At 63.6% G+C, this 7,650-nt stretch overlaps 1 pseudogene; it reads left to right on the top strand.

Annotated features, from left to right (window-relative positions):
• The first annotated feature begins 217 nt into the window (after window positions 1–217).
• LOC133746987 (nucleus accumbens-associated protein 1-like) lies at window positions 218–1,698 on the top strand (annotated as a pseudogene).
• The last annotated feature ends 5,952 nt before the right edge of the window (window positions 1,699–7,650 follow it).

The following is a 7,650-nucleotide window of genomic DNA, read 5'->3' as shown; positions in this document are numbered from 1 at the left end:
ACCAATAATTCAAATATTTTCTAGACCTGTATTTGCACATAATTTAGTCATCATTTTTTTAAAACATTAAATTTAACAATGAGTGACCACTGCGGCTGCCGCAGCAGCTGAGGCGGAGGCCCGAGGCCGTGAAGGCCAAGGTCCCTGGCTGGGCCTCAACCGCTGCTGCGGATCCTGTCCAGGAGCTCCTGAAGCATGGCCACTGTGCAGCCCCACAATGGCACAGAGCCTGCAGATGGAAATCCCCAACTTTGGCAACGGCATCTTGGAGCACCTCAGCGAACAGCGGCTGCAGGGCCTACCCTGTGAGGTATCGGTGGTGGTCAAGGGCCTTGCTGGCCGCCAGCAGCTCCTACTCCCAGGACCTGTTCAACAGCTGCCGCAGCACCATGGTGGAGCTGCCGGCAGCGGTGGAGCTGCTGGAAGCGGTGGAGCTGCCGGCGACCATGCAGCTGCAGTCGTTCCAGCAGACCCTGAGCTCCTGCTACACTGGCTGGCTGAGCACGAACGTGGGGGACCAGTTCCTGCTCACGGACAAGGCGGGCTTCCTGCAGATCCAGGAGATCCTGGAGAAAGGCGCCGAGTTCTTCCTGAAGGTGAGCTCCCGGAGCTGTGACTCCCAGGACCTGCACGTGGAGGGGAACCCTCATCCGAGCCACAGAGCCCCGTGGTGCAGACTTCCGGCTGGCCGGCCTGCAGCTCGCTGCTGCCCCTCATGTCACGGGTCAGGACGGAGCAGCAGGAGTCAGACTCGGTGCAGTGCACGCCCAGGGCCAAGCTGCTGTGGGATGGTGGCTCCAAGGAGGCCAGGGGCTGCAGCAGCGGCGGTAGCCACAAGATGGCCAAGTTCTCCATGCTGGACCTGGTGGCCAACCGGCAGCCCCCACAGCAGGCCCCGTGGTGGTGGCTGCGCAGCCCGTGGGGGTGGCCCTGGCCCCTGTGCCCCTGAGAGTCCCCCATGCCCCCTGTGTCCCCCCTAAGCCCCCTGAGCCTCCATGTCTCCCAGTGTCCCCCATGTCCCCCTGTGTCCCTGGGAGTCACCCTGAGTCCCCCTCTGTTATCTGTGTGTCTGTGTCCCCATGAGTCCCCCATGCCCCCTGTGTCCCCTCTGAGCCCCCGTGTCCCCCAGTGTCCCTTGCATCCCCCTGTGTCCCCGTGAGTCCCCCTGAGTCCCCCTGTGTTCCCTGTGTGTCTGTTCCCATGAGTCTCCATGTCCTTCTGTGTCCCCCTTGAGCCCCTGTATCCCCCAGTGTCCCTCATGTCCCCCTGTGTTCCTGTGAGTCTCCCTGTCCCCCGTGTCCCCCATTGTCCCCTGTGTGTCTGTGTCCCCGTGAGTTCCCCTGTCCCCCAGTGTCCCCCATGTCTCCTGTGTTCCCGTGAGTCCCCGTGAGTTCTCAGGGTCCCCCATGTCCCCTGTGTCCCCATGAATACCCCATGTCCCCATGAGTCCCCATGAGTTCCCTGTGTCCCCCATGACCCCTGCGTTCCTGTGAGTCCCCCGTGTCTCCCAGTGTCCTCTATGTCCCCTGTGTTCCTGTGAGTCTCCCATGAGTTCCCTGTGTCCCCCACTGTCCCCTGTGTGTCTGTGTTCCCGTGAATCCCCCCTGTCTCCCAGTGTCCCCCGAGCCACAGGGCACAGCACATTCAGAGGCGTCCAATGGCAGGCACAGGTTGCTCTCCAGGGTCCTGGAGGCCTGACTGTGGCTCGAGTGTCACTGGGCCGCCGTCCGGTCCAGGTGTGGGCAGGGCTGGTTCCCCGGAAGCTGCAGGGCTGAGTCCGCTCCCCGTCTTCTGCTCCTGGAAGCTCCTGCATCTGCTCTCTAGGCACCCTCACCGCCTGCTCCCCAGGGAGCAGTGACTCCCGCCCTCAGCTCTGTCCCTGTTTCTGCACCCTCCCTGCTCCTCCTGTGAGCACCTGTGACTGCCCTCAGGGCCCCTGAGTCACCCAGGGCCACCCCCACCCCAGGGTCCTGACTCCATCCTGTCCCCAAGTCTACAGCTTCCCGGTTTTAGGGCCCGGCTCCTTGGGGGCATTACGCAGCCCAGCACACCTGCCCAGTGTGGGGGTCCCATTGGGACCCGGGCAGCCTGGGGGTGCCCCTGAGGGCCTTGTCCCCACCCATGCTGCCGCCTGCCCTGCCTGGGGACTGCCTCTCTGGTCTCCCTCTCCAGGCTCTAGGAGCCCCCACCCTCCCTCAGGACCACTCTGCCCTGTTCTCCGCCCCCGCCCCCTGGGATGACATACATCTGGGCCCTGCCCACGATTTCCGACTTGGAGTTGGGGTTGGAGCCCTGGATTCTGCATCTCTCAGACTCCAGGGGCTGCCGACGCCCTTGGCCAGGTCCCCTCGCGGGAGCGGCTGTCCTGTCTGCACTTTCCTCTCTGCAGAGGCCTGGCTGTGTACCCGACCTCGTCCTCCTCCCTGGTTCCACTCCGGCCCCAGCCTCCCTGATGCTGCTGGACTGGACAGGGCCCAGTCCGGGAGGCACAGGCCTGGGCACACCCCCTGAACTGTGCTGGTCACGGGCACCATCAGGGGGCCACATGCGCCTCCTTTTCCTGGTCGGGAGCTGAGGGACATGGGCCAGGCCCGGGGCTGGATGCTGTCTGCACCCACTCTGCTTCCCCCCATCTGCGGTGCTGCCTGGCTCTGCCAGGGGCTGAAGGGTGCTCCCTACCCCATGGGGTGACTGCTGGGCGGCTGGGCAGGAACAGGGGCGGCAGCTCAGTCTCCCTGGAGGCTGCCTCAGCTCCAGCTGCAGGATGAGGGGGTGGTGCCCCGGGAGGGGCTGCGTTCACTCCAGTTAATGCCCAGCGGGCCAGGTCCTCACGGCTGCCCCTCCGTCCAGGTCCTCCCTGAGGGGACAGCGGCCATGAAGCCATCTGCATGTTGATCACGCACGCGGCCATTATGTATCTCGGCGTCTTCCTCGTGAGAAGAATGAGGTAATCATGTTGGTATCTACTGAACAGACTTAAAAAGATTGCAAGACGGCAGTTTCATTGGGAGAGGAGAATTAGTTTAAAAATATGCTGTCAAAATATGTTGTTACAAATGCTGAGTTGATGGTTCTTTTGTTTTGCTTTCTTTCTTGAATGTGTCATTAGGAAAAATTAGCAGTGACATCGCCCGTGAGATGGGACGGCTGTTCCTGGGGGGGGGGGGTGGTTCCGTGGTTTCCTTCCTTGAGGTCCCCGCCTTCGGGTATCAGCTCGCACGTTCCGAGACCCCTCGTGACTTCTGCTTGGTCGGCTGGTGGAAAGTCAGGATGTGCGTGTGCAGGGGAGACAGGGTCTGCGCCAGCACCCCCCCACACCATGTAGGGCTAGTCCAGCCTGGAGTAGACGGGGTCGGGGACAGATGTGATGGCCACATTGCACCCCGCTCATCTTGATCTCGTGGGAGCCCCAGTCCAGACCCCGGGAGCCCAGCAAGCTCGTGTCCCCCGAGGCCACTTAAGGGGCAGGTGGCCGGAACCAGCACAGACAACGGAGCAGTGTGTGTGCATCACGAGCCCCACCCTCGGAATCTTCTTCAGAAACCCTAGGGATCCATGTTGTTGTCGCCGGTGCCAGGCTCGGCAGCTGAGGCCCGCCCGTTCCGGAGCTGTCCGCGAGCAGAGAGCACAGCAGGGACTCTCCCTCTTAACACTGCTCAAGCCCAGATCCACACTGAACTGGCAAGAAGCTGTGGGTCCAGAGCCCAGACAGCCCCGAGGCCAGAGGCTGCAGGGCCAGGAGGAGGGGGCTCCAGGCCAGGGTCAGAGCTGCAGGGCAGACCCGGCCAGGCCTGCAGAGGGAGGGACGAGCGGCCCCAGGAGCCTGAGCTCCTGGCTCCCACCTGGCCTGCAGGTGGGGACCCTGGAAAGTGTGGCTTGGGGAAGAAGGCGTGGGGTGAGTGGGGTCCTCCACTGTAGGCGTGCCCAGGGGTGGGGGTGCTGGGCTGCTCTGTCCTTGCTGGACACAAGCACGGCCGGGGCCTGCCCAGCTCTCCAAGACCAGGTGAGCAGTGGGCAGCGCTGTCCATGTCTGCCCCCGTGAGGTCCAGCTGGCCGGGCTCGGGGGAGCCAGGGAGGTTGCCCCAGCTGGGAGGGATCCCGGGGCCACCTAGGACTGCGTCTAAGTCCTAGGTTTTTCCATAGCAGGAGAGACACGAGGTCCTCCTGCACAGGCCAGAAGCAAACCTGCCAGAAGGTGGCTCAGGGTCCCCGGGCGCCTCATCCAGAAAGTTCTGCCTTGGCCCTTCGGGGACCAATGGGCGGTGGCTCCTGTAGGGAGGGCTGCCCCCTCTGCATCCTGCCGGGTCCTCACAGGAGCTCCGAGAGGCGCCCCCCCCTTACCCTACACCCGTGCAGGCTGCAGTGTGGCAGGAGCTGCTGGCCACCACGAGAAATCTCCTGGTCTCCCAGGCACTGCTATCAACCCACCTGCCCCGGGGAGCTTGAGCCGGGCAGGGAGGACCCAGAGACCCCCGGCAGGGCAGGCAGAGGGCACATGTCCATGGACTGGCATGGGCCTGATCTGCACACTGAGCTGCTGCTTCCTGTCCCCAGAGGTCAGCATCCAGCCCTGGGTCAGAGGCGGGCAGCTCTGTCTTGACCCCGCCCCTCCCCTCCCTCTCCAGATGCCAGGCTCCTGCTCAGCCCTGTGCACCTGTCGTGTTTCAGGGACAGAGCCTGGGGCATCCTGGTCTCAGGTGCAAACAGAAGGATACACTGGGCATTGCTGGCTGATGGCTGGGCCTCAGGGTCTCAGGTCGCTGACTGTGGATGCCACATCCTGTGTGTTGCTCCAGCCCAGCCACTGAGACCCAGGCCGGTCCATCTTGTGAGACTGCCACCTGGCATGTGGCTCCCAGGCCCCTGTGAAAAGAGAAAGAGGAGGAGGAAGGTGCAGGGCATGTGACCAGCCTGGCAGAGCCCCAGGGTGCTTCTGTGAGGGTGGTTCTGGGGGGCGGCAGCTGGCTTCCCCGGGAACCTGTTAGCTTCAGAGCTGATGAGGCTGAGGGGCATCCGGACACCTGCCGGTCTCCCACCAGCTGTCTGAGGGTGGCAGAGCTGGGAGAGGATCCCGGGCTGTGAGTCCTGTGTGCTCCCCGCGGGGGGCAGTGCTCAGGAGGGGCTGAGTGGGCACTGGGGGCCCAGGTGGGAGGGGCAGCCCCACGTGTGCCTTGGTCCCTCCCAAGGGTCCTGGCATGAGGAGGGTGTGGAGGTCAGACCTCAGCCCAGCCCTGGACCCAGTGTCCCTGTGCTGTCTCAGTGTGGCTGCAGATGGTCCCAGCTCAGCAGTGCCAGGGCCCTGAGCTCACCAGGGCCGTGACAGGGGCACAGCCTGCCCCACACTGCGGGCCCCAGGACCTAGTTCTGGGATCAGAGCTGGAGGTTCACCCACGGGAGGTGCTCGGCATAGTGTGGGGGTCAATTAAGTCGAACCAGAATCCCAACTGGCCCTGGAGCCCAGGAAGTGGTCATGCCCTGGGTCACCGGGAGAGGTCTGTAGAAGGATCTGGAATAATCTAAAAGGTTTGCCAATGGGCATCTGCCCTCTGGGCGTCTCGTTTCGTGGCAGAGTGAGACAGCGTCACCCAGAGCCCCGGCTCCCCCCTGCCCCATGTCATTCCCCCTCTCCCCACCCCCCGCCGTCCTTGCTGGGCAGAGTGGCCGCCGGCCAGGGCTGGGCCGAGGAGCTTCAGTCAGAGCAGGACATGGGACTTGAGGGCAGCTGGGACAGCTCTGGGGGTGCGATCAGAGTGGGGAGAAGGGTCACATCCCAGGGCTCAGCAAGGGTCAACACCCCCGTGCCGGGGGCCCCTCCTCCACCTGCGTCCCCCCGCCAAGGTGGGCAAGAAAGCAGGTGAGGCAGAGCCAGAGCTGAGGACTGAGGGAGTGGGCAGGGCAGTGAGGAGAGGCCGCGTCCAGCCAGCAGCAGGTCCAGGGCAGCAAGGGGCGGGGCTGGAGGCTGGGGCAGATGGAGGGCCTGGTCGTGGTGGTCGGCACAGGCAGATCTGTGCTGCAGGTGGTGTGCAGGTGGATGCAGTGCCCGGCCACGGGGCACAGCCAGTGAGTGAGGGTTGGCAGGGGGTGAGATGGTGGCCATGGGGGGGTGCCCCTGGCCGTGTGGGGAGCAGAAAGGGGAGGCAGCTTCTGGGTGGGCACTCGGGGCCAGCAGCAGCCTCGAGGTGGATGTCTGTGCTTTGCTCTCATCCTGGTTCCGCTTGTCACCCACCTGGTGTCACCCTGGCTACTGCAGCATTCTGGGGACGCCGCCCCTCCTCCCCAGACTCTGGGGTCCCTGGCCCTTGGGGCTGTCAATGCTCAGAACCGCTGGGCGGTGGGCACCCCAACAGGCTCCAGAACCTGGAGGAGCCCTCCTCAGGGGACCGTTCTCATTCTGTGTGCGCTGGTGACTCAGGAGGCATTGGAATGACTCCACAGACTGGAGTGAAAATGTCCTGCTGCTCCGTGACTCACACCTTATCACCTAGATAAGCCACGTGTGTGCATGCATGTGGAGCTGCCACATGTACATCACACACGCCCCTGGGGACCAAGAGAATGGGTGTCCTTTGTGGGCAGACATCTGTGACGTGGCCTCTGTGTGCACACACGTGTGGGTATGGGCTTATTACACATGCACACACCGCTCACGCCCAGGCACACACATGCACACACACATGCCTGCACATGCACACATTCATGCATGCACAGAGCATATGCACACATTGACACATGTGCACACATGCAGACCCGGAGTTGAGCCTGCGTATAACACACTGCTGACGTGCCATACCCGAGCACACGCACACGCATGCCTGCACTCACAAGCAGACATGCACTTTCAGATGCATGCCCTGCGCCGCATGTGCACACAGACACGTGTGTCTGGTCCAGTGCCCTGCTGGGCGCAGGCGAGCGTCCGTGTGTGGGCGTGGGACTGCTTCTTCTTGCTCCCCCACAGCCCTGCACACACAGGCGAGTCTCAGCTAATGAGGGAGACTTGGAAAGCAGCCGACTACCTCGGGGCGAGTGGCAGCAGCCCCGGGTGCTCTGTGCAGAGACACAGAGGGGATTGTCCATGCAAGGGCTTTCCCTCCGTGGAACCAGCCAGCAATCACATTTCCTCTGTCAGCCCACAAGTCAGGCGTCCACAGAGACACACCCACAGTGGCCGCGCACTGCCGGCCCAAGCTCGCCCGGCTGGTAAGAGGGTCCCCTGGCTCCCGGCAGCCCCCACTTTGCAGACACGCGGTGGAGCGAGGAGGACTCCAGCCTGGGTATCAGAACGCAGCATCTCCAGACGGCCTGGGTGTTTTGACTCTTGGGTCTCTGTGTGCAGTGGCTTCCACCATGGCTCCATGCTGCCTGGACAGAGCGCCTTTGCGGCTGCCGAGGGGCACACATGCACGGGATGCCATGTAGGGAGGAGGTGCTGGCGCTCCTGGGGTGCCCCGGCCTGGGCCCCACTGAGCTTGGTCCCCTACCGGGGGCCATGGACCAGTCAAGGAGCCCCTCTGAGGCCACTCGGTGTGCAGGACGCTGCTGCCCACATCAAGATCCAGCCAGGCTCCGGTCTACAGCAGCTGGGGAAACCCTGTTGAATTGGGCCAGATGGCTCCGTGCTGGCAGGGCATGGTGGTGGTACAGAATGTT

This window comes from Lepus europaeus, chromosome 18 (genome assembly GCF_033115175.1).
Source record: "Lepus europaeus isolate LE1 chromosome 18, mLepTim1.pri, whole genome shotgun sequence".
Lineage (NCBI taxonomy): Eukaryota > Metazoa > Chordata > Mammalia > Lagomorpha > Leporidae > Lepus > Lepus europaeus.
This window is presented reverse-complemented; position numbering and strand designations above follow the sequence as displayed.